Source organism: Ursus maritimus, unplaced genomic scaffold (assembly GCF_017311325.1).
Source record: "Ursus maritimus isolate PB19 unplaced genomic scaffold, ASM1731132v1 scaffold_18, whole genome shotgun sequence".
Classification (NCBI taxonomy): domain Eukaryota; kingdom Metazoa; phylum Chordata; class Mammalia; order Carnivora; family Ursidae; genus Ursus; species Ursus maritimus.
Window position 1 is genome coordinate 25,056,812 of NW_024424230.1, and position 26,100 is coordinate 25,082,911.

The 26,100-nt window shown below is 48.0% G+C and overlaps 1 long non-coding RNA gene across 3 annotated transcripts; it reads left to right on the plus strand.

The window, feature by feature from the left end:
- Positions 1–6,466: 6,466 nt before the first annotated feature.
- On the plus strand, positions 6,467–21,165 carry LOC103663970. Of its 3 annotated transcripts, XR_005835402.1 has the most exons (6): positions 6,467–8,249; positions 8,820–8,874; positions 9,165–9,234; positions 10,115–10,221; positions 11,989–12,098; positions 12,182–14,288. It is a non-coding gene; the product is annotated as an uncharacterized LOC103663970 (long non-coding RNA). The 3 variants fall into 3 exon arrangements; XR_005835403.1 differs by lacking the exon at positions 11,989–12,098 and having other exon boundaries at positions 12,182–14,289; XR_005835401.1 differs by lacking the exons at positions 11,989–12,098; positions 12,182–14,288 and adding an exon at positions 20,783–21,165 and having other exon boundaries at positions 6,469–8,249.
- The last annotated feature ends 4,935 nt before the right edge of the window (positions 21,166–26,100 follow it).

Consider the following 26,100-nt stretch of genomic DNA (forward strand, 5'->3'; position numbering starts at 1 on the left):
CGCATAAAAGGAACACGAGACTTCAACAAACAGAATCCCCTGCGGCATGGGGCTTGGGTGGAGTGGCCGTCTCCGGCCTGAAGTCATTTTGGCCACCCTCCTGGTAGAGAAACCAGCCCCTGGGTCTGTGCACTGCCTCCCAGAGTTGGATTTGGAGGGCTGAAGGGGCTGATTGTCCCTTGTTTCCCTGAGCCTTGAGGGGGCCAACCAGGGTACGGTCATGACAGGGTCCCTGGATGGGGATTTGGGGGTTCTGGAATAAAGTCCTTTCTAGGCCACTAAATGGTATATGGCTGCAGGCAATTGATTCCTTCCCTGGCTGGCTAATTCTAAGTTTCCTTTTAACTTCAAAATTCTAAACAGGGGTGTTCCAAGTGCAAATGAAGATTATATTTTTAGGGGCGCCTGGGTAGCGCAGTCGTTAAAGCGTCTGCCTTCGGCTCAGGGCGTGATCCTGGCGTTCCGGGATCGAGTCCCACATCGGGCTCCTCTGCTGGGAGCCTGCTTCTTCCTCTCTCACTCCCCTGCTGTGTTCCCTCTCTCGCTGGCTGTCTCTCTGTCACATAAATAAATAAAATCTTAAAAAAAAAAAATTAAAAAAAAAAGATTATATTTTTATTTCTATTTATTTATTTAAAGATTTTATTTATTTATTTGAGAGAGAGTGAGGGTGAGAGAGATCACAGAGGGAGAGGGAAAAGCAGTTTTCCCGCTGAGCAGGGAGGCTGATGTGAGGCTTGATCCCAGGATCCTGAGATCATGACCTGAGCCAAAGGCAGATGCTTAACCGACTGAGCCACCCAGGCACCCCGAAGATTATATTTTTAATATGAGCAGGGGGTTGTCAACAATCCCCAGTCAAGTGAAAGATTTTCTCAAGTCCGTAGATGTTTGATTTCCCTTGAACTTGTTGTCTACGTACTAGATATAGTTTAAGGACAGTTCTAGTTGGAGATGGGTAGGTAGAGATCCACTCCGACTAGTTCAGGAATAAAGGAGGTTTATGGGATCCCATCTAAGGTCCGAGCAGGTGTTGCAGAGGCTGGAGCTTGACACTGGAGAGTTACCTGACATGCGGACTGCCTCCCGTCCCTCTACTCTAAGCGTCTTCTGCTGACCCAGAGGCCCTGCTCCCTCATCAGTGTCATGGGGCTTTGACTCATCAAGGTGCTGACTTCGCCCTCCATTTTCCCTCGAAACCTCTCTCCGCCCCCCTCCACAGACACAACTGTGGGTCAGGCATCCGTCTTGGGTCTCATCGGCCTCCATGGGGAGGGAGAGTAATATGGCTCCTGGACTATGAACCGGGAGGCTCCTCTAGAGAGAGCTGGGATGGGGCGCATGGAAAACCTATCCAGGAGAGGAACGTCTTGGCCGCACCCCACGCTAGACATCATCTCTCCATTTGGCTCCTGGGAATGGACAACCTGTCGTTCTTCTCTTTCTCTCATGGCTACTTTGATGGCTCCTTTGATGGGCTTCTCTTGCTGCCTGTCTTAGAGGTCTTGGTGCTCCCCAAGCTTCTGTCCTCGTTCATCTTCCTTTGGCTAGGTCCTTGTAAAGGACCTAGTATGTGCCAGCCACTAGGGATACAGCAGAAAACAAGACACAGCCTCCACCTTCCCAGGATTTACACCCAGTGAGGAAACAGGAAGTAGCCGCAGTCCATGACGACAAGCCTGGGACGGGAAGGGAGGAGAGGGTAACAGCACGTAGCAGGGGTCTGAACACCATCCACCAAGGCCTTTTTCAGCCTCTTGCCAGCTCCCCTTCTCTCTTGAACTATAGACCTGCACTTACCACTGCTTGCTAGCCAACCCCACCTTTGAATTCTTGAGTTCATTTTATTTTTTTGGGGGGGGCAGGGAGAGGTAGAGGGAGAGGGAGAATCTTAAGCAGATGCTACGTCCAGTGCGGAGCCTGACGTGGGGCTCGATCCCATGGCCCTGAGATCATGACCTGAGCGGAAATCAAGAGTCAAACACTTAGCCGACTGAGTCACTGCAAGTTCTGCAGCAGCCTTAGATTTAAACATATCCACAGTGGAAATAACTGTATCCTACCGAGAGCTGTTGTTCATCCAGTATGACTTATTAGCGACTAATATTGGTGCATCGTTCCCGTCTGCAGGCTGTGTATCTGGGGGTCTTTGGACTCTTCTCTCTGGTCACCCCATCTGGTCAGTCCCTAGATTTAGCAAGTATCCCTTAGAGATGTGTGCAGGACCCAGGCCCTCTCTCTAGCATCCCCCTCCTTTTATTTAAACGCACATCGTCTCTTCTCCTCACCCTTGTGATGGCCTCCAATGGGTGTCCTCAGCTGGATTCTCCCCACGTCCCCCAATCTGTCAACCACACGGCTCCCAGAGTGAGGTTTTGTTTGCTCTTCTGTTTTTACCTAGCTCTCATTCAGCATATAAAAACTTAAATCTTAAAGTTTTGCTCTTTTTCTAGCCTTTTCCCTTAAAAAAAAAATCAACATTACATTCAACGTCCATTTTTCTGTGTAGATAACCCATCATCCCACCGGCATTTATTTACGGTGTGTGACAGATGTCTCCAATGTTTGTCACATGTTAGCGTTCCATTTGTGTATTGATATCTCTCTGGGCCCTCTAGTTGCTTCTACTGGTTTATTTCTTCTGTGCCAATAGCACACCTAATTAATACTGTTTTCTGGAAAATCTTAATATCTGGCAAAGCAAGTCCCCTGCCAGTTTGTTATTCAGTTGTTCGTTGCCTTGGCTATTCTTAGATCGTCCTGTGCGTGTGTGTGTGTGTGTGTGTGTGTGCGCGCGCGCGTAGCATGAATGTTTCCTCGATTTTGGAACAAGTTATGCTAAATAAGCACAAACAATCCAGAAGATTGAGCATATATGACAGAGCGGTGACATTTCAAAATATCAACCAGATTATAAATACTGACCTGTGCTATTGTTCCTGTGTCTCATTAGCTGGGAAGTACCTTTTTCCTCGTATGGCACGTTCCAATTTTTCAACCTGATAGAGTGGTAAGGGCCGGCATTATTTCTACCATTTTATCTTTTAAATTTTATTCTCATCAAAGTTATACATAGACAAAGCCAAACGGTTTTATGTGCTTGGCTATGAAACATAGCAGCCCCCCCCGCCCCCGTCCTTCCGCTCCACATCTCCCTCCCTAGTGACGATCATTTTCAGCTCTGATTATTTGGGTATTTATTTCCACGTCTCCAAATAATGTCTAAACTTTTGCTACCTCGTAATTTTTTTTTCAATTTTAATCATTACGTTTAAACCATGAATCTACTGGGGATGTCTGTGCTCCCTCCCTCTCCCAGCCCCTCGGTGTGGGGTGTGATTGTGGCCTCATTTTGGCTAGATCCGCATTTGGGGTTAACATGAATTGGTAGTAAGTCCTGAGGACTTTTCTATCCACACAACTTCTTGTTTCTCCTGGGAGTAAAAACAAGCCTGAGGTTTTGTTTGCACAGCTTTCTATTTACGTGGATGAATGTGATCGCAAGGGTTTCAATGGTTGTCTGGTCTCTCCTTCATAAACATCAGATGTTCAATCAATTTCCTCTTTTGAGAAGTCTTTCCTAGAGATTTCTGGTCTGCTTCAGTGCAGCCCCGCAGCCTCTGTGTCTGGTCAACAGCCATCGTCCTGGGCCCATCCTTGACCAGGGTAATCTGTCTTTCATGGTAGATCTCCTGCGGCCCATTCTTCTTTAATTCCTGGTTTGTTTCCTGGTTTGGGGGCATGTGTCCTCCGGTAGCTTCTTGGAGAGGGGTAGATGGGAGGTAAATGTCTTGAGATCTGCCACATCTGAAAATACCTCTCTTCTCCCTTCCCAGCTGATTGCTACTTTGGACGGTGACCCAATCCTCGGTCTATACTACTTACCTTCAGAATTTTGAAGGCATCCACCATTATCTTCAAGCTTCCAATAGTGCTGGGGAAAACTCCAAAGCCATTCTGATCTTTGTAAACTTGTAGGATTTTTAAAAACAGATTTATTTATTTGTTTGTTTGTTTGTTTCTTTATTTATTTCGGAGAGAGAGAGTGCACACATGAGCAGGGGGCAGAGGGAGATGGAGAGGGAGAAGCAGACATTCTGCTGAGCAGGGAGCCTGATGAGGAGCTCGATCCAGGATCCTGAGATCATGATCCTTGCCAAAGGTAGACGCTTAACCTACTGAACCACCCAGGTGCCCCCGCCCTTTTTTTCATAGACGGTGTTCTAAAATTTCACCAATTATGTTTCAACCATTGGACTGGACACTTGGTAAGTCCTTGAACTCTATAAATTCAAGTACTTCAATTCTGGGAGATTCTCTTCTTTCTTCCCTCCCTTCCTCTCCTTTCCCCTCCTCTTCTCTGTCTCCTCTCCTATCTTCCCCAGTCTACTACACTCACCTTTTCTCTTTCTTTCTTTCTTTCTTTCTTTCTTTCTTTCTTTCTTTCTTTCTTTCTTTCACTTTCTCTTTCATTCTTCTTCCCTCCTTCCTTCCTTCCTTCCTTCCTTCCTTCCTTCCTTCCTTCCTTCCTTCCTTCCTTCCTTCCTTCTTTCCTTCCCTTCCCTTCCCTTCCCTTCCCTTCCTTCCTCCTTCCTTTCTTCCACTTCCCTTTGATGATTCCTCTCTCTCTCTCTCTCTCTCATTTCCTGCTGGAGCTCCTACTGTGTCTGTATTGTGACTCCTGGACTCAGTCTCTAATTTTCCTCCCTCTTCTGTTGTCCATCCTTTCTCTTGCCTTCTCTCCTCCACTTTGCCTTCTGTTCTTCTACAGGATTTTTCATTCCCACTCTGATGTTTTTAAGTTCTCAAGAGCACTTGTTTTGCTTTCCGAATGCTCCTTTTCCTAAGGCCCTCTCATTGTCCTATGGCTTCAGTATCTTCTCTTCTATCTCTGAGGATATTCATTGTGACATTATCAGTGCTTTTCTCTCCAAATCAACTTTGCTTCTTCTAAGTTGTTTTTTTCCCATATATTCATCTGTCTTTTCTCTTTCCTGTTGGTGGCTTTCCTTATGGGTTTGGAGATCTTTGTGCACTTAGGGAGACAAAAGGCCAGTTGGAAGCTCTGGGTATGTGCATGCAGATTGTCCTGAGACGATCGGGCTAGATTAGATCTTCTCTTGGAGATTTTCGGTTATCAGTATCTTTAGGTTTCTCTTTTGGGGCTCACCAAATTGTTTCCTGTCTCGAGGGTGAATGCCCGGCCTCCATGGTTTCTGGGGGAGGGGGGCACAGGAGGGCTGTGAGTCTCAGCCTCCTGTGCCCGCAAACTTGCGAATGCTCTGGTAGCATCTTTCGGTAGGAGACTCCCACCCTCGACTCTGTCCAATCAGGGAGCCTCCTGTTTGGGAGAATAAACTTGCACGCCTCCGGCCAGGATGGGCAGACAGCGTTTGCTGTGCGCAACTGGGAGGGAGCCTGGGAATCTGTGACCCCTACAGACTTTCAGCCATTTATTTTAGCCCTGTCTTCCTGATTTCCAGTGATAACAGGTTCTCCCCTTTCCTGGGCCTTTGGATACTTCTAAAATTTAATCACGTTGCTTTTTGGTTTTCCCCACTATTGGCCTAGAACTCTGTTTTCTCAGATCTACTGAGTTGCTAAGTTATTTATTACTCTCTCATCTGCTTTTTAGTTTCCAAAATTTTGTAGCTGGGATTCTGTCCCATTCTCTCATTCTTTCTTTTTACTTTACTGGCACTTGAAAGAGAGTGGGATTTCGAGAGGGAGTAGAAGTGGAAGCATTGGATCAATCCACTATCTTTACCTTTAATCTTCTTTTTCTTCTCTGATTTTTCCTTAATACATCTTCTGTCTTACATGGTGTACTACTGTCAGGTGTCTTCTTAATAATCTATCTTATTCCTTCACTTGTTCCTATGCACTTTAGGATCAGGTCATTAAGTCACATACAACAACAACAATAAAATGAAAAACAACCTTGGAATTTTTATGGAAATTTAAATAATTTATGCAACACTTTGGGGAGAATTGGTATTTTTTATAATTTTTTATCTTCCCATCTATTTGAATAAGGTACAGTTCTTTATTTCAATTCATCTCTCTCTCTCTCTCTTTTTTTTTTTTTTTTTTTGAGAGAGAGAGGGAGAGAATGAGAGTGTGTGAGCCAGGAGGGGCAGAGGGAGAGAGAGAGAGAGAATATTAAGCAGGCCAGAAGCGGGGCTTGACCTCACGCGACCTTGAAATCATGACCTGAGCTGAAATCAAGAGTTGGATGCTCAACTGACTAAGCCACCCAGGGCCCCTCCATTCATCTCTAATAATCAATAGGAATTTGTGTGGCCAATTGCTTGCAAAGGTGGTCCTAGAACTTGTTCGTATTCAAAGATGCACAACACTTTGCAATGCGAATTTGCCAGTCCCTCATCCCTTCCATCTAGGGCTGGACTTAAAAGTTTGCTTTGATCAGGAAAATGCAGGGGAAATGCTGTCCTATGTCTTCGATGCCTGTTCCTCACTCAAGAAGGCTTGCAGCTCCTGCTTTTCCCCTCTGGGAACTCTTCTACCGCAGAACTGTGATACACCCTTCACCCAAGCTGAACCAGACTTTTTTTTTTCCTGGAGCATGACAGTCAGTCAGTGACACTGCCTGAGGGAGGGAGGGTCCAGCGAGTTTCTTGCAGGAGCTCATTCCTTCCATCCTTGGGGTCTTTAGACCCTCCTCAGCCCTCTCAGCTCTTACGGAGACTTGGACTCTGTGACCGCCTGTGTCCAAGGTGCGGGTAACCGGTAAGAAGCCCGGCACACGACCGAGTGTTCCGCGAGCACCTTCCACAGTGCCAACACTGTGGGGCTCTGAACGGGCTGCCAAAGGGGGTCCGACACAGTTCCCCACTTCACGGAACCTCCCTCTCCCTGGGAGGCAGATCTGGGCTCAAAGCACGATGATACAAGGTGGAGTTTGACCTATGCTACCTGGAGGGGACTCATTCGTGTTAATGAGATAAAGGGTGACAGATCGGCAGTCATTGGATCATGGAGCAGGAGGGTGGGGGTGGGAGATGGGTCAGGAGGCAGGGGGGTAGGGAAAGGCTCAGGTCATGGCTTCCCTCAGGGGCAGGCAGGTGGGCTCCCACATGGAAGAGTGGGGCACATCAGGATGCAGGGGTGAGAGGTGGGAGGGGTTGTGCGTTGGGGAGGGAAAGATGATGACATGGAGGGAGTGACAACCGCGGAAACAAACTTTCCCACTGCACAGTTGTGCCCAGGGCCAGCCCGGGGCCTGTGAGCCATCTGGCAGGACCTGCAATTTCACTCACATGAAACTGTCTCCTTTCCCTTCCCTTCCTTCTTGCCCTTACTCCCGCCCATGGGTGTGCGCATGATGGCACAGTGCAATTTACAAAATTAGTACATTCCGGCGGACCCCACCCCGGCCGCCTTCCTGGTGGCCCTGTGATTTCATGGGTGACGTGTTTGGCAGGGTCCCTGCAGCCCACGCGCTGCTGAGAGAAGTCAGAGCCTAGGGCTGGAAACCCACAAAGGTTATGGATCCCCTCCCCTCTCCTTCCCCAACCTCAAGGCATGCCAGGGAGCATTTTTATTGAGCACCGATTGTGCACGGAGGTGACACTGGGCGTGGGGGCTGCATGAAGGAATGACCAAGATCTGATCACTTTCTCAAAGTTTTTCTGGACCTTTCTTCTCCAAGAGTCCTGTGTGTTGGGTACTTTCCAATTTACAAAGCGCTTCCCTCTTGAACGTTACCGCATGTCCCTCTAGAGGTGTGGGGGGGGGGTTGTAGATCCCATTTCACAGGTGAGGAAACCAAGCAATCTACCCACCATCATGTCGTGAGGAGAAGGCCCAGCAAGGAACTGTGGATCTTCTAGTTCTAAATGGAGAGCTATCACGTCTCAGAAAGGAGCAAATGTCCAGACCCCGGTCTGAATGGTCACCAGGCTCACGCCACGTCAATCTTTTAGAAGGCTGTATTTCCTTCATCTCACCCTTGGCTTTTGGTATTTCTGGAGGAAAGAAATTGAAAAGGCCAAGAGAGACGTAAATAAGGGCTGGTGAGCATTAGGAAAATAGCCATGTGCCCGCCTCTCTCTGTCTGTCTCTCCCTGACTCTGTATCTCTCAAAGTTCTTCCACACCCAGTGTTTCATGGGACGCCTGCAACCTGCGGGGAGCTAGCTGACAATCGCCGAGCCCTTCCTCCGTGGCGGGCGTTGTTCTGCACGCCCCACCCCTATTACTTCATTGCCTCCTCAACAGCCCAATGAGGTAGGCACTTTATTATCCTCATTTTGCAGTGGAGGGAACAGAGATGGTGAGCCATGTGCCCAAATTCACACAGCTAGGAAGGCGGGGAGTCCAAATTTGAAACCCAGGTGGTCTGCCTGCAGGGCCCAGGCCCACAGTGCCATGGAGCAATGGGCAAGAGAGGGAGCACAAGAGAGAGAAGAGGTAAAGGGTCTTCCTTGAGGTTCCATACTTGGTCCCAGAAACTGGGGCTTCATCTGGTCTCTGTGCACCAAACTCCTTCCCTCCACACCATAGCCAGGAGGAGAGAGTGGAGCGGGTCTGTAGCGGTCTCTTGTTCTGGCTTCACACAATGGGGTTCAAAGCTTTAAAGCTGTCACAGTGAGACAACAGGCATTGGCAGAAATTGTCCCCCTAGATTGGGTCACACCGTACCAAACCTTCACCGAGGCCCGGAATGTGGCTTGCAGGGTGCTACGTGTGCGGGATTCAGAGGAGAAGAAACCAGTGTCCATCCTAATGCAGTTTATGTCAGTGCGGGAGGCAGAAAAAGAGCCTCCCCCATCCCCAGGTCTTTCTTTCACTCCACAGCTGTGGATCAAACCTGCTGTGTGTCTCACGCCGTTCAGACCGCTGACAGTCCTCAGTGAGTAGAAGATGTGAACAAACCTGCACTATGGACTTCACTCTAGTCGAGAGAGACCATAAAAATAAACGTCATAAATGAGTAGTTCATAGAGGGTGTGAGAAGCTGGTAAATCTTCTAAGAATAGAGGGGGGTCGTGGGAGGGACAGAGAGGGGTCTTGAGTGGTCAGATCAGGCCTCACTGAGATGTCACCTCCCAATGAAACCCCTTGCAGTAGAATCCTTTCAGGGTGTGATTTGGCGGGGGGGTGTCAAATTTAAAATGTCTAATATGGTTCTTTTGTTCATAGAAAATGAACTCACTTAGACCCTTTGGGAGACCCCGAGTTGGCTTTTGGACACACTGTGTTTGAGATCCTGGTGAGCCCTCCAACTATAATGTCTGGGAGGCGGCCAGACATCTGGGTCCTCGGCTTCAGAAATCAGTTGGGGCTGCAGAGGCAGACTTGGGGGTGTCAGGACAGGAGCTGGTCAAGCCACCCAGGCAGAGCATGCAGTGCGAGGAGGCCACTGCAGGGGTGGAGCATGAAGAAACACATTCAAGTTCATGCAGGTGGAGGCAGGTATGAAGGAGGGGGCTGGGCCTCCCCCCAGCCTGAGAGGGAGGGACCAGAGAGATGGTGGGAGTCTTGGAAGTTGACAGAGAGCAGGGGCTTATGGGGGAGGGAGTGGCCAGAGCATCACTCACACCAGGGGACCTTGCAGGATGGCCTCCTGCATGGGACTTAGAGCTTGGGGTGCTGTCAGTGGGGACAGGCTCTGCAGTGGGACGGGGTAGGGCCACATGGCCGAGAGGTGAGGGCGGAGTCAGCAGGTGGAAAGGGGCCCTTTGGGAAAATTGCCCTGGGTGGAAAGCAGGAGAGATTGGAGGGTGATGGAGATTCCTGTATGTTCAGACACTGAATGGGAAAAGCCACCATGGGTAGAAGGAGTGTGGAATATTCAAGAGTGGGTATGGTTGGGAGAGCGTTTTTAAGGAAGAAGGTATAGGAGTTGTATTGATGGAGGGCAGACACGCGAGGAGCCTGTGACTCTTCAGATCCCTTCACATCTAGCCAGGACCCTACGACAACACCGCGAAGCAGGCAGGGTCGGGTCTCCGTTTCCCAGATGGGGAGCGAGGGCACAGATGGGTTCTGTGCTTGCCCCAGGTCACACAGGGGGACACCTGCAATGTCTGATTCCTTGTCCTGGGCAGGACAGATCCCTCACCTTCTGAATTTCTTCCTGCACTTTCCAGATGCACCTTGGACCCTGCAGGTGCCGCCTTCCAGCCTCCAAGATGCCTTGAAAATGACACTCCAGGCAGCGCGTGATTGACAAGACCATCCGGAGAACCACGAGCTGGTAAGGACGAATTTCTGCAGTGTGTGATGGCAAGAGGGCTTTCCCAGGAGCTGGCACACCTCAGCAGGGGCCACTCATTCATTCCTCTAGTGTCTGCCGAGGGCCTCCTGTGCACCAGGCTCTGCACCTGGTGGAACTGGGAAGGGAGGCACTGGGAGTGCTGGTGAGCCTGGAAGCCTGTGAGGGCCGTGCAGTGGGGAGGCTGGGGGCAGCAGTGCTGGGTGCTGATTTACACCCTTGCCAGCCAGGAAAGGTGCAATCAGTGAACCAAGGGCCAGAGCCCTGGGCTGGGAGTCCAGAGACCTGGCTTCTGGTCTTGCCAGGGTGGAAGACTTCCCAAGTAAGCCTGCCCCTCAGAATGTGCTCGAATAATATAATGCTGCTCAACAGAATATTCTGTGAGGATAGAAATGTGCTCTTCTGAGCTGTCCGGTATGGCAGCCACTGGCCACACGTGGCTCCTGAGAACATGTAATGTGGCTCTTTGGACCGAGGAACTCACTTTTAAATTGTATTTAATTTTAACCTTAATTTCATTGTAACAGCCACATCTATAGAGAAAGCCATCTTTCTCTATTTTTGGGCTAACAATTGGGAAGGGGTGTGTTCTTAAAATGCTCGCTTTCCCTCTGTATGTAATAAAACCTATCAAGTCCAGGCCAGATCTTTCCCCGAAAGCATCCTTTTCTCTGTATCTTCACCGTTCACGCTATTATATGTGTACAGCTGGCTCTATAAGCTGTGGGTCCAGTGCCAAATGCAAGGCCCTGGGGTGACAGGGGTGGGGGGAGTGGGGCATCACTGACTCACCCCTGATGTGTCATGGCACTGCCAGCCCCAGGACCACTGCTCTGCCCTAGCCTGAGACGCCAAGGGGCATGTGCCCAACCCTGGACCTCCTTGAGTTTGCCTTGGCCTCCGAAGGGGATGGAGGGCAAAGCAGAATGTGACCTCCACCACCAATGAGATAGGGGTCAAGTGATGGGGGTTGGGGGAGGGGAAAGTGTGTGCAGCCTGAGGTGCCAGGGGGCATGGAGTAGACAGCTGAGAACCCATCCTAAGGAGGCCATGGGAGGTGGGACTGCTGAAGACCAGAGGCTTCAGGCCCTCAGTACGTCTCCGTTGTCCTGAGGACTCTATTCACAAAACACGAAGTCAAAAATAACAGGATCAAGAATTTCAAGATGGTGCCCTCTGAGCATTAAAACCCCACTTATAGGGCCCATCTGAGTATGGAGTCCTGGGCGCCTGCTCTGGTCTGGATGCCCCCCTGCCCATGTCCTGACCCCTCATGCTCACTGTCAGTCTCAATCACTGTTCACCTTGCTCTTTGTTCTTCCTGAACTACTCAAAGGAACCAGACCTGAAGGAAGTTATGAACTAGAGGTTATAGTTATATACGGGTTCTGTTGGGAGTGCATCAGGTGTGCGGTGCGGTCACAATGATGGGACGTGCCGATGGATGGAGTTTCATCAGGCAGGGGTTAGAGGTGCTTAAATGTCCCACTGTGTCTGCAACAGTCCTGAGCCCGATGGCCACCGTGCCCCCCACAGAAACACTTTCCCAGAAGCTGCGACGTCCTGGTGCTGTGGTACGTGCTGTTCCTTCCCGGGATGCCTGCTCTGGGCTCTTTGTCTTACACAAATCCTTAGCTATTCATCCCGAAGCCTCAGAAGCAGAACCAGTAACTCCTAGGTGTCTACCTTCCTGAGAGTCCCTACTCCGTTGTGCCGCAGTCGCTGACCCGCACGCCCTCTCCCTCACAGCGGCCTCTCATGGAGAGCTTCAGTCGGGAGGAAAGAGCCCGGGGCATTGGGGGGCCAGCCCTTCCCTGGCTGCAGTGCTGTTCATGCCGTCCCCGAGCGGGGAGGACCCTGTAAGTCGTCTCTCCCCTCCGAAGTTCGATTCCCTGCTCGCCACATCCTCGTCTTCATTGCCTCTGTCTTTCTCCCCATCCAGCCTTGAGCTGAAGACATAAGTCATCTTGGCTTTCTCCAGGACTCACACACCTCTCGGAGGAGAAGGAAGATGGAAAGAGAGGAGAGCGTGAATTAGCATTCACACCTGTTGAAAATAAATTATTGTGGTAAAATATACATAATATGAACTGTAACCTTTTAGCCATTTCAAAACGTATAATTCAGTAGCATTAAGCACATTTCCAATGTCGTAAGACTGTCACCATGACTCATTTCCGGAACGTATCATCATCTTAAACAGAAATTGTACGCCCTCGACACTCGAACTCCCCATTCTTCCCTCCCCTCAGCCCCTGGTGACCACCAGTCTACATTCTGTCTGTGTGAATTTGCCAACTCTAGGAAACTTCTGTAAGTGGAATCATTCAGTATTTGCCCTTTTGTGTTGGACTTACTTCATTCAGCGTAATGTCTTCAAGAGTCATCCATGGTGTAGCTCGTGTCAGAATGTCCTTCCTTTCTAAGACCAAATCATCTTCCATTGTCTGTAGAGACAGCGCTCTGCTTATCCATTCATCCCGAGATGGATATTTGGGTGCTCATTAGGGTTGCCCACCTGTTCTTTTTAAAGAAAAGTGTTTCTGGATAACCCATTGGAGTCCGGGATGGGGGGAGTGGGTCGAGAGAAGAATAAGCATCAGACCCCCAAGTAGATGGGATCTCTCAGGAGCCTTCCACCTCAGCAGTGACTGAATCCAGGAAGAAGCAGGGGGACAGAGGGAGTGGTCCACGGGGGCTCCAAGGCAAAGCTCCATGGCTTCAGGGTGCAAGAGGGCAGTGGGTGCAGATAGCAAGTGGAATGAGCGGAGTGAGGAAGAACCCCGGGGGCCTGGCTGTCAGCCGAAGGAAGGAGGGGGAGGTGAAATGTGTCCAGGAAGGTAAGTAGAGAGATGTGGCTGCTCTTGGTTAAGAAAAGGAAGGGGGCGGGAGAAGTTGGTAGGGGAGTGTGCAGAGGACCTGCTATGAAATGTCAGGGCCCAGTGCAAAATGAAAAAGCGGAGGGAAATACAGTTTAAAGGGACTAAAATTCAGAGCTTTTCCTTTCTTCTGCCATCTGTCTCAACTTAGGTTTTGGTTTTTTTTTTTTAAGATTTTGTTCATTTATTTGAGAGAGAGAGCGCCAACAACTGGAGGGAGGAGCAGAGGGGAGGAGCAGAGGGAAAGGGGCAAGCCGACTTCGGGCTGAACCCAGAGCCCAACAAGGGGCTTGATCCGACAACCCTGAGATCAGACCTGGGCTGATACCAAGAGGCAGACATCTAACCGACTGTGCCACCCAGGTGTCCCTCTCGATTTAGGTTTTTAAAATTCTTTTTCTATTTAATATTATAAATAAGGAAAAATCAAACATTTAAATTATTTGCATGAATTTTGCCATTCATCTTTACATTGTGCCACCTGTATATTCATTCGTTTGTTCGTTCATTTACTATTTTTATTCTTTAAAAATTTAAGAAGATTTTTATTTATTTATTTAGAGAGCAAGTGGGGGAGGGGTGCAGGGAAAGCATGAAAGAGAATCTCAAGCAGCCTCCAAGCTGAGTGCAGAGCCTGAAGCAGGGCTCGATCTCATGACCCTGAAATTATGACCTGAGCCAAAATCAAGAGTCAGACTCTTAACTGACTGAGCCACCCAGACGCCCCCATATATTTGCTCTTTTTAAGTTGCAGTAAAATATACACAACGTAAACCTTAACCGTCTTAACCATTTTTAAGAGCACGGTTCAGTGACAGTAAGTACATTCACACTGTTGTACAACTGCCACCGCCATCCACCACCCATTTTCTTCATCTTGCAAAACTGAAGCTCTGTTCCCATTAAACCCTAACTCCCCACTCTGCCCTGCCTGCAGCCCCCGACAATCACCATCCTACTTTCTGTTTCTATGAGTTTTGTTTATTTTTTTAAAAGATTTATTTATTTATTTTAGAAAAAGAGGGAGAGAAGGAGCGTGGGGTGGGAGGGGCAGAAGGAGAGAGAAAATCTTAGGCAGACTCCCCACTGAGCACGGAGTCCAACGCAGGGCTTGATGGGGCGGGGGCGTCTCGATGGGGGGTGGCTTGATGGGGGGATTCTACTCAGGGCTCGATCCCATGACTCAGAGATCATGACACAAGCTGAGACCAAATCAGACCCTTAGCCGACTGAGACACACAGGCACCACAGTTTCTATGAGTTTGATAAGACTAGAAATGTTCATTCATGCACCGACAGATGCTTTTGGCTGTTGTGAATAAGCAAAGGCAGTTTTTAAATTATTTTATATTTTTAAAGATTTTATTTATTTATTTGTCAGAGAGAGAGAGAGAGAGCACAAGCAGGGGGAGCAACAGGCAGAGGGAGAAGCAGGCTCCCCACTGAGCAAGAAGCCCGATGCAGGACTCGACCCCAGGACCCTGGGATCATGACCTGAGCTGAAGGCAGATGCTTAAACTGACTGAGCCACCCAGGCGTCCCAGCAAGGACAGTTTAAATGAAAGTGTAAAAACATGAGCTCCTATGCAGAATCACCAAAATTACGTGAGTCATATTTCATATCCTATACATACACGTATATTTCATTCTTACCACCAACAGGAAATGCTGGATAAAACTAAATCAGGGCGCCTGGGTGGCTCAGTCGTTAAGCGTCTGCGTTCGGCTCAGGTCGTGATCCCAGCGTCCTGGGATCGAGCCCCACTTCGGGCTCCCGGCTCCACTGGGAGCCCGCTTCTTCCTCTCCCACTCCCCATTTGTGTTCCCTCTCTCACTGGCTGTCTCTCTGTCAAATAAATAAATAAAAATCTTTAAAAAAATGAAAATAAATAAAAATAAATCAACCATGTTGATTTCACTTTTGGAAAGGCACACCGACCTCTACCTTTGGTTTACTGGTTGGTGAGGAAAGAAGAGAAGACTTTAAGGAAAAGGAACTTGGGTTGCTGTTTTGTTTTTTTTTCCTTTCTTTTTATGTCATCATTTACGTCATAAGTGGCTGGCTAATACAGAGAAGTAACGTAAGGAAAGAAAGGATATGATAGGGCTCCTTGGTCCCTTGTGGTTCCTAGAAATGCCATTGTCATCCTTCCGGATTTGAAGCAAGTCCTGGTTTGAACAGAAGGAGTGGCCCCTTGGGCCATCAAGGTCCGGCTCACTCAGCTATAGCCATGTGGACACGGGATGTGAGCACGGAACTCCTGTGGGCCCACAATGCGTGGGAGTTCAGCCAGACTCAAAGGCCGGACAAGGTGAGGGCATCATGGAGCCACAGAGCGGGCATAGCTAACACTGCATGCGTGGCAAAGGGCAAAGACACACACATTCGACGTATCTCCTCTCTTGTGACCATGCTCCCTTGTCCCATTGGTCTTCACGTAAAACACGCAAATTATAGATAAAATTATTAAGAGTTCAAGACAGCAATGGCAGAGCAGTGAACCAAGTGCGGGCCCTTCTGAGTGTGGGGTCTTAGGTAATGGCACAGATCCTGGAGGAAGATCCAGTAAAGACCCGCCTAAAAGGAAGGAGGGGCAGCAAAGCACGAGGGAAACAAGAACCAAGGGTGTACGCAGAGCAGCCCTCTTGAGCCCCAAGAGCATGAGCATAAAGAAGCAAGAAGACCAGCAAAATGGAGAAATGGCAACCGACAGTTCATAGTAAGAATGGAGGCAGAAGTACTTCCAAAATTATACAGAAGAACTAGAAATCCATGGCTTTCCAGGGCCATTCAGTGTGGTAGAGCCCCTCACACCTCAGTGAACCGTGAGCCCACGAGGGCTTTGCAGCTGAGCCCATGAATGTTCAGGAAGAGGCCTGGCTCGCAGTCCTTAAGAGCAGGTGGCGTTACAGCGAGCATTTTTTGTTTTAAAAACATGTATGCAAGGGGTGCCGGGGTGGCTGAGTATCCGACTCTTGGTTTCGGCTCGGGTCATGATCTCGGGGTCGTAAGATCAAGCCCCTTGTTGGGCCCCCTGCACTGAAGGCGGCACCTGCTTGAGATTCTCTCTCTCCCTCTCCTTCTACCCCCCCTTTCTCTTTAAAATAAATACATCAATCTTAAAAAACAAATAAAATAAAAATATGTATACGATATGTTTTAGAAAGTTTTCTTTCCAATGTAATAATAATATGTATATGTTTTAAGTTCTAATGGCAAGAGAATTAAGCTTTATATTTCTAGAAACCTGCTTGTGTGGCATACCACAAAAATGAGAGGCTATTGTAGTTTTGAAAGTCTGCAGACAACAGTTAAAGCTCCAGATAATTGCGGAGAGAAGTATTCGGAGAGCATGAGCTGTGTCTTCTCTTTCTTTCAGTAACCGGTGCTACTTGGTTGAGACGTACGTTGGGTTGTTGGTGAATTTGTGTGGAAGGGCTGTGTATGGCTTGAGGAGGGACTCAAAGTGAACCTGGTGGGTGGCCTTGTTGATTCTACCTTCATTTAAAGTTGGTTTTCTTGAAAAGCTCATAGAAATATAAAAGTGATCACAAAACATTAAGAAGTACGGCTTACTTTGTGTTCTTCTAAAAATTACTAAATTGTTTCCATTAAAACTGTTAATTCTAACAAATTAGTATTGAGTGAGTGAATGAAAAAGGCAAAGAAAAGAGATAGCAACTCTGTCGGTAATCGCCGTCTCCAATTCCTTGCCTTTAACACGAGTGTTTTAAACTGTATGGCGTATTCCAACTTCCAATTCTATGACTCTGGTAATATTTATAAATGCAATTAAGATGGTCACTGCTTGATAAGAGGAAATTAAGTACATTTATGTAACATGGCAATATATTGACTACCAGGTATGAAACCGAACATGATGGTGTTTACACAACAGAAGAGTAAATGGCAGGCAGAGAGGAGGAAGAAGATCCACTCATTTCTTTAACCGGGAATTGCTAAATGCCTATGGCTGCCCCATGCTAGGTCCAGCGTAGGTTAAAGTGGAAGCTACCATCCCGGACCTCAAGACATATGAATAAAGCCAGTGGACACAATGTCATCAAGAATAAGGTTACAGGAGAGAAGGTGGATGGCCAGAGGAGTGGTCTCCTGAGGGCTCAAGGGCATGTTGAGCTTGCATGGTTCCCACTTGTTGAGAGCCAGGGTGGGTGCATCTGCTTGTCCACTCTATGGGAAGGATTATGGACTCTTTTAATGAATCATTCATTCAGCAAAAATATTTCTTGAGCACCTACTGAGTGCCAGGCACCACGCTAGGAACTGGAGATGCAAAGAGGAGCAAATGGACTTCTGTCCCCAAATTGCTCGAATGGTGATTAAGGACAGTCGAGGTGACGAAGGGCAGGGCAGCGTGGCAGTTGGGGTTGGAAGGCATAGCTGTAGGCTATCTGGCTATTACCCACCCAACTGCCTTCCCTAACTGGTGATGGCAAGAGTCCCCTTGTGTCTGAATATCGCCTCAGCATCCTTCCTGACACAGCAACCAAGCCATCACTACCCATCAATCAGACCTAGAACAAAAGATGGAACGTATTTGCTTCCTGGGCAGCAAAGGACTGCAATCACCCGGCACACATTTGCTCGGGGAGCACAGAGGAGCTGTTGGCTAGCACTCCTGGGGTGGGACTTGGGTGAGAAGTCACAGAGAGGACAGCGAATCAACTGGACCTCAAAGGATGAATGGATTCTGTAGGTTAGAAACCGCTAGCTCCCTTTCACTGCCTGCACTGTTGCTGGCTTTTTTGCAACGTGGAGAGAAGCTAATGGTCCCTGGGAGACATGGCCTCCTTTTCTATAGTGTGGAGCCTATTTGGGGTCTCTCAGGTGGACCCTGATGGAAGTAGCAGACCCCTGGGAGGGATGGAGACTTGAGGTGGGTAGTGTGGCAGAGCCAGCCTGTTGGGGGAGGCCAGGTTGCTGGCCCAGCCACTGGGTTTTCTTTGGCAGAAGAATGTCCAGCCTCTTCATGTAGCTGGTGCCCAGCAGGCCAGGCGCAGTGAGCTCATGGCATTCTCTGGGTCTTGGAGCTAGAGAACTTAGGGTGGAGGGAAGTGGAGGGCTGGAGATAGCTTCACCGGCTCGGGGTTTGCAGAAGGCAGGGCACTGGGCCAGTGGAGACAGGAAATCTTCTGGGCTTTCAGACATTGTGTCATATGATTGTTTATTTGGGAAGAGGAAGCCATCCAGGGAGCACTGGTGCCCATCACCACCTCCTGAGAGAGAAATCCAGCTGGCGCACGTGCTACCCTCCTCACCCACATGCCCACGGACTGCGTGCGCACACGTGTGCACATACACACACACAGGCACGTATCCCCTCATCTCCCGCCCCACCGCCCCCAACCCTGTGCACATAGGTGAGGTGAGTTCGCCACATTCAAAGAGACATAACAGCTCCAGGGCCCTGTGCCTACATTTCTACTCAGATTGTGCTGCAAGGGATCCAATTCTCTAGTGTCTCTTGGGCAAGTCATGATTTGCTGAACCTCAGTTTCCCCATCTTTAAAATGCAGAAAGGAAAACTCCTTTCACCCACCACCTGAGAAGACAGACAGGAGCCGTGAGGAACAGAATAGCCCCATCCATACGATGAGTAACTTTTGTCCTCATGGCAACCGTGAGGCTAGATCCTTACGGGGTCACAGCAGACCCTTCCTTGTCTTCATAGTCAGTCCTGCTGGACTCTTCCAGGCATCAAACAACCATCACCTCTCCAATCCCACTGCTCTGTCCTAATTTAGACCCTGGTTCTTGCTCCTCAGCCTCTGCAATGGTCTTCGTCCCATCTCTAGGCACCATGCACCCTACTGAAGAGTTGATTCTGGTCACGTTTCTCCTCTTTCCGAGCCCCCGCGACTTCCTCCTTGCTGACAGACTGAAACTCTAATTTCAAATTCCTCCCTAACTTTCCAGTCGTGCTTTCTATTTTTCCCATATCAGCCTCCTCTGTTACAGCCGCACCAGGTTGCCATTTCGACAACTAACTTAGCAAATTCTTACCTTTGTAGATTTGTTTCTTTGCCTTTATTTTGGGATGTGCTCCCCCTCCCCCAACTCATCACATCTGTCTATTTGGAAAAACAACAGAGTAAGTTCCTCACTCTGACTGAAGGAGGCTGATGGAAGTTTGGTCAGGGAGGGAGTGCTTGTCAGACCCTCACAGATAGGATCCTGTCCCATATTTGAGCTCCAGGAAGCCCCCTGCTCTGGAGTACCTTCATCAGAATTTCCTAAATTCCTTCACATGCGTTAGGTCAGCTGGGTACACCGCCCACAGCCTGGACACTTTAAGTGTCCCAGAACCTGTTTCTCCCCTAAAAACTCTCTGACCCTCTACCCCATGCATGGGGTGGACTAGATGTCCCCAAAAAGCTCCAAGACTCACACCTACAGAGCCATCCCTGGGCTCTAAGGGAGGATGGGCTGGTAAGCGGATAGTTCCTACTGACAAATGTGGTCTGTGTTTTGTGGATTTGTGTGAGATCGGGTCACCAAAAAGGTGTAGACATGCTGATTTGTGGTGGCTCTTATGGATGCAGGGTGAGTTTGGGGGTCTAGGCTACTGAGGGTCCACTGCTGAGCCTTGGGCTTGAGCCATGTCTACAGGTCTGCCCATCAGCTCTCACCCTTATAGGCAATCAGATCATGGTGCCCCTGCTGCTGGTGTGTGACACTTGAGGGTCATGGGTCTGGTGGCAGGCATCCTTTATCCCCGTGTCCCCACCCCAGCCTCCAGGGAAATCACGCTGTGTGTTCAGAAGGCTCTGTGTCACAGGGCAGAAAGTCCTCTGGGGTGGCAGTGGATTTGAGACCACTGTTCCAGAATGCCTACGGGCTTTTCTCATCAATGTCCTTTCTAACCTCTAACTAATATGCAGTGTCATGCTTTTCCAGGTCAGTCTTATCCCATGTTGGACAAGGGATAGGCATTCCTTGCAGAAGTAGTTTCTCTTCTCATTCCGCCCACGGGCTCCTGCCTTGCTTCCCGCTGGTGACAGTCTGCAGCAAGCAGGACATATTCCTTTTCTAGGGCTGCTGTAACAAATTACCATAAACTTGGTGTCTTCAAACAATAGAAATTATTCTCTTACAGTTCTCGAGGCCAGAAGTCTGAAATCAAGGTGTCAGCAAGGCTGGTTCCTTCTGGAGGCTCTGAGTGAAAACCTGTTCAGTGCCTTTCTTAGTTTCTGTGTTGCCAACAACCCTTGGGGTCCTTTGGCTTCTAGATGTATCATTCTAGTCTTTACTCCGTCTTCACTGGTATTACCCCTGAGTGTCTCTGTGTCTCCAAGTTTCCCTCTTCTTATAAGGACACTGGATTTAGGGCTCACCCTGATACAGTATGACCTTATCTTCACTTGCTCACATCTGCAAAAACCTTATTTCCAAATAAGGTCACATTCACAGGTTCCAGGTGGGCGCGAGTCTTAGGGGGACACCCTTCAACCAAACCTACAGCAATTTGGTTAACGATGAAAGTGATCACTTGCTAGGAATGCGGTGATTACAGCCTTAGGAGTTTAAGAGAAGACATGGGTGGGAAAATGTATTGTTTTAGGTTTACATCATATAATTCTAAATGGCAAATTTAACATGATCTGGAAATGAATGATGGCTCATGTGTTCCTGCATACGTCAGGTAAGACGAGCATGTGAAGTCCTCCTGAACAGAGCACAGTAACAGCTTTTGAGAGCCGTTGGAAGCCAGTGTTCGCAGACCTCGGGATGGATGATGCAACGTCATGAGTCAACAGTATTAGGGGACTGCAGAAGCAAGAAGAGCTGTACCGTTTCAGTACAAATAGGTTCTGAAGAGCCATGGCCTTATGAGTAATAATGGCATTGCCACCTTTTCTCACGGTGGGGAATATGAAATTAACTACGAACAGTGTATTTGGTGTTAGTGAACAAGAAAGAAAATGAAAAGGTGGGTTTTGGACTTGAACAGGAAGAGAGGGTGCCTGGACGCTATGGCGAATCCTTATGTGCACTGATGAAACAACAAATAAATATGTAAATACCTCTTCTGTACCCATTATTCTAAATCTTCGACATTAAATCACTGTACTTCACATGGGCCATGGGTTTTGTAACGCATTTTGAAATCAGGTTGTTTATGTAGACAGGCACTTTGCAACACATATTTGCCTCGTGCCCTGCACATCTTGAATAAAAGCAGTCCTCTTCTTTCGCACAGCCCCTGAGTGGAGTGAGGACTCTCAATGAAATCACATCCCCAGGATGATTGCACAGCACTGACCTGGCGCTCGGCTAACTAAGAGAAATCCCGGTGGGGACCTGGGAATTCTCATGAGGGGAATGAGGCAACAAGATAATATAAACTCAAGGAGGGGCATGAAGAAACAGTAATTGCATAATAATATATATAATATACTATGTAATATGTGTATGTAATATGCCATACTAATTACAGAGAAGTAATACTATGGCCTTCTGAAAAATGTGAGGTGATTAGCAAATTGTTTCTCTGATCCTCATAGATTTAGACTGAATCAGCTCGGAGAATTGTCTTTGAAGATGTGTGTGGGAGTGTGAGTGTGTGCACACTTGATTCAACAATTACTCGCACACCTGCAGCTCAGACGGTTGGGAAGATCTTGAGGGAGGCTGAACTTACCTGCAGACCTTACCTGTCCTGGCTCGCTCAGCTGTTCGGCCATGCTTGGAATGCCAATGGCCATTATTGACCAGCCCTGTGAGAGATCACCTAATTAGCACCACCCCAGAGTGTCGCACAGATGTCTTGACCCACCGAGGTTTGTGAACTGTATGTTGGGAAAATGATGGAATGGGGTCCCAGGGAAAGCCTGTCCCCTGAGTTTAGAGGCTGGCTTTCCTGTCGAGAGTCATATCGAAGGGCAGATGAACAAAGTTGGGGCCAGGTTAGAAGTGGGGTGCACCATCAAGGGACTCACTGTGGAGGGTTGAATACCTGGTTGCTCTTCCCTGGAATATGGGGGAAGTCATATCTTGTACAGCTTCAAGTTGTCCCGTCTTACATTTTAATGCTCTCGAGCTACCACAACGCTTTTTCAAATCCATTGGCCAGTAGAGCTTTTGTAGGCCCTGATGTTTGCAAACAAAATAGGTGGGTACGAGGGGTGTGGCCTGCCCACATCAGCTTGTTTTTAGGGCTGTTAGGGGCTGTAGCATTTTTTCAAGGGAATTGATAACAGGAGTTTTGGGTTAGGAGCTAAAGGGCAAGGCGGGCTATGGGCTATGCTTTCTTTGGCGCGATTAAAGAAGAAATTGTTCTAACACTTGTTAAATGGTAAGGAAGACTATCCGAGACCATTGCAAAAGGGGTATTGCNNNAAGAGGTCAGGCTCCACAAGGACAGGTAAAGATTTGTTGCCAAGGAAGGGTGGGGGTCAGTGGATGGAAAATTACTAACATCAAGGGTAGGTGGATTCTTGCTAAACTGACCTAACAGGATTCTTGCTAAAGGCAAGCTAGGGTGATCAAATATCAAGGGTGGGGGGATTCTCAGGAAACTGACTTAGCAAGATTCTTACTACAGCTGGGTTTGGCAAGCTGAAGACAGGGCTCAGGGGTGAGGCCTCCCCAAAAATAGGGCTCAGAGAAATCTGTGGAAAGGTTGAGCAAGGAGATTGTCTTTGGGACCCCATATGGACCATACATGCATGACCATTTAAAAGAAGAAATGAAAATTGATAATATTTATTTTTAATAATAAAAATATCTTCCCAAGAGATGTGACAGCTGAATGCAATACACTATCTGGATTGAATCCTGACCAGATTTTATTTATCTTTCATTTTTGCCATGAGTGAGATAATCGGTGAAATCTGGGTATGGTTTAGATTAGATAATAGGATCAAAGGCAATATCCCAATTTTAATTATGTAAGAATTGTTTGAAAACACTCATTGAAGACTTTACCAGTAAAAGAGCATCATGTCTTCAGCTTACTCTCAAATGGTTTAGGACAAAAATAATATGTATATAGAGAAAGCAAGATAAAGCAAACATGGGAAATGTCCACATTTGGGGAATCTGGGTGAAGGTATATGGGAATTCTTTATATTATCTTTGTAACTTTTCTGAAAATCTGAAATTATTAAAAAAAAAAGAGAGAGAGAGATGTAAACCATCCAAACTTAAAGGACTGAGTCAAATGCCACCTCTTCCAGGAAGTTCCTCTTAACTGAGATTGCGTCCTGCCCACCCTGCCTTGTGGTGACATGGACCATGGCTATCTTGTAATTCTCATCAGCCTTGATTTCCTCAAAGCCTCTTCTTTCTCCTCTAGAGGCAGCACAGCTGGATAGAATGCAGGTGAAATAGGCTGGTGACGGGTATTAAGGAGGGCATGTATTGCATGGTGCACTGGGTGTTATATGCAAGTAATGAATCATGGAACTTTACATCAAAAACTAGGGATGTACTGTATGGTGACTAACATAATATAATAATAATAATAATAATAATAATAATAATAATAATAATAATAATAATAGAATGCAGGTGAATTCCCAAATTCACAAACCTGGGCCCCGATGCTGCCTCTGTCATTTCCCAGCTGTGGGACCTTGGTCATTACTACTGTTACTGATGCCAGATTTCTCATTGAAAAATGATCATGAAATATACTTTGTGCAGTTGTCAGGAGGAACATATGACAATGCCTGTCATGAGTTCTGATTCTAGAGGGAGTTCTGGAAATGTTAATTCCCTTCTTTTCCCCTTCTCTGGAATCAGCCTTTCACCATCCTTGGGACAGAGGTAAATTTTGAACCCAATTCTCTGATAATTTCTATAAAATTTATTCTAATAACTAGTATTGGTAATTTGCAATGTATCCACCATGCTCAACACATAGACGCTCCTTAATGAATGCTGTTCATGGGGCAACATTTGCCTGCAACTTTTCTCACCTAGTCATCCTGGCATTTCCATGGGGTAGAGAAGTTCCTATTATGATCCCCTTTTTATAGATTTGGAAATGGAGGCACTGAGGAGATGAATGACATGCTCTTCTAGGTTTCACGGCTGATAAAGAGGAGTCTGGCAGGAGCCAGTAGATCGTATTACTTATGTCAAAGTCTACTGTTGCAGTTACGTACAAACAAGTAAACTGCAAATGAGCTTACAAAGTTCTCTGGATCTTTGTTCTTATGTATTACCACCGCCTACTTTACCATTCTAAAATGACTTTTCATTCATTTGGTTCATTCATCTTTTAATGAGCACCTATTAAGTGCGAAGTGTGTTAGGATGCCAAGATGGGGAAGGAGCTGAGTCTTGTAGGAAAAAAAATCAAACAAAAATCATAAATGCAGTGTAATAGCTGCTTTCTTTAAAAATATTTTATAATATCACTAATGCAGACCATTCTCGTCCTGATTGCTCTTAAGTTTAGGAAAGTTTTGTGTGTATGATTAGCCTCAGGAGCACTGAGGCTCACTGTCCAAACACGGAGACCTCCTCCCATAGCTCATGGCATGGAGAGCCGTCAGTGATCCATAGCTACAAACATCTTCCCTGAGCCAACTGTACCCAGAGAAAAAGGAAAATCTTTCCGATTTAGAGACATTTCTAATTAGTAGAAAATCTCTCTTTTCTCAAACAAAATACCCTTTTCATGGCTGCAGCTGCCCTCAGCCCCAGAACCGTAGTCATATCATCTGCATGTTCCTTGCCATTCCAGGGCTTAGATCTTCCAGGTACTGCCCAAAGGCACCCCCCCCCATGCTTCTGGCTTAGAAGCATCAGCTGGGTCAGCAGTACCCCAAATTGCCAAAGACCCTTGAATGAAAGGAAAGGAGAGAGTCCTAGGCAATGGCTCCTAGGGCTTAAAGCAAGGATATGATTTTGCCCCTGGAAGCTCTAGCGACTTGGAAGTGTGATATCCTGAATCTGAAAATCTCTTAGTTTCTGGGACGGACCTCCCTAGACTTCTATGAGCCTTTGAACGGTTTGGATAAGGTTGTTGCTCAAACTGTTGAATGAATGACATTTGCTTACTAGGAAAAGTCAGGCCTCTCTAGCAAATGAAACACGATATACACAACCCTAAGGTCCAGATTCCCCTTTCATGTGTGTATCGTATTCCAGAGTGTTTCCCTTGTCTCCACTGTCCCAACGTGGTGCCTTACAATGTGCATTTATTACACGAATGAATGAAACGATAAAAGTGGTAATGAGCGACACTAGGAAGAAGTGCCAAGCAAAAGGTCCACAAATTAATTTTTGTGACTTCTGTAAAGGATGCCATCGAGTACCTCCAACGTTAAAATCCATTACCCAGATGGCAGGCGGCAGTCCCACTGCTCTTTCATTAGTCAATGGCCAGAACAGGGACGGGGAGGAAGGGATTCGCTTTCTCGCCGCCTGTCCTGGACGCCCCGCGCGGCTCCGGAAAGCTCAGCCCCAGCAGGACTTTGGGGACCTCAAACTTCCCTGCGTCTGATGGAGGAGCCCCTGAGAGAACCCGCTGACATCCGAAGGTAGTCGCGCCAGGGCGGGCAAGGGTTCCGACGTCTGCCAAGAGCGCAGAGGGGTGAGTTGCAAAAACGTAGAGAGAAAAGCCAGTCCCTGTGTGCCCTGGCCTCCGTGGCCTGGCCTGAAACCGCTCACGCCGTCCCTCCCAGCCCGAGAGACCCCCCCCCCCCGCCCCCGCCGCCGCCTCTTCCCTGGGATGGGCCCTTAGCGCTGTCTGTCACCACTCCTCGTTGCGGTCCCATCTAGACTCTCCCGCGGGTACTGTAACAACGGGGGCGGGGCTTGGCGGGACAGGGCGGAACCAAGCCCTCTCAGGGCCCGCCCCTTGGCTGATTGGATGCTTGGGGAATTGGATGCTTTGGAAGGCCGCCTTCTAAGGCCGTCCAGAGGAGTGACCGGTGGCCGGGGGCCGGTCCCTGGCGCGCCGGGTGCGGGGTGCGGGGACTCAGCCCGGCGAAGGATGGGAGACCC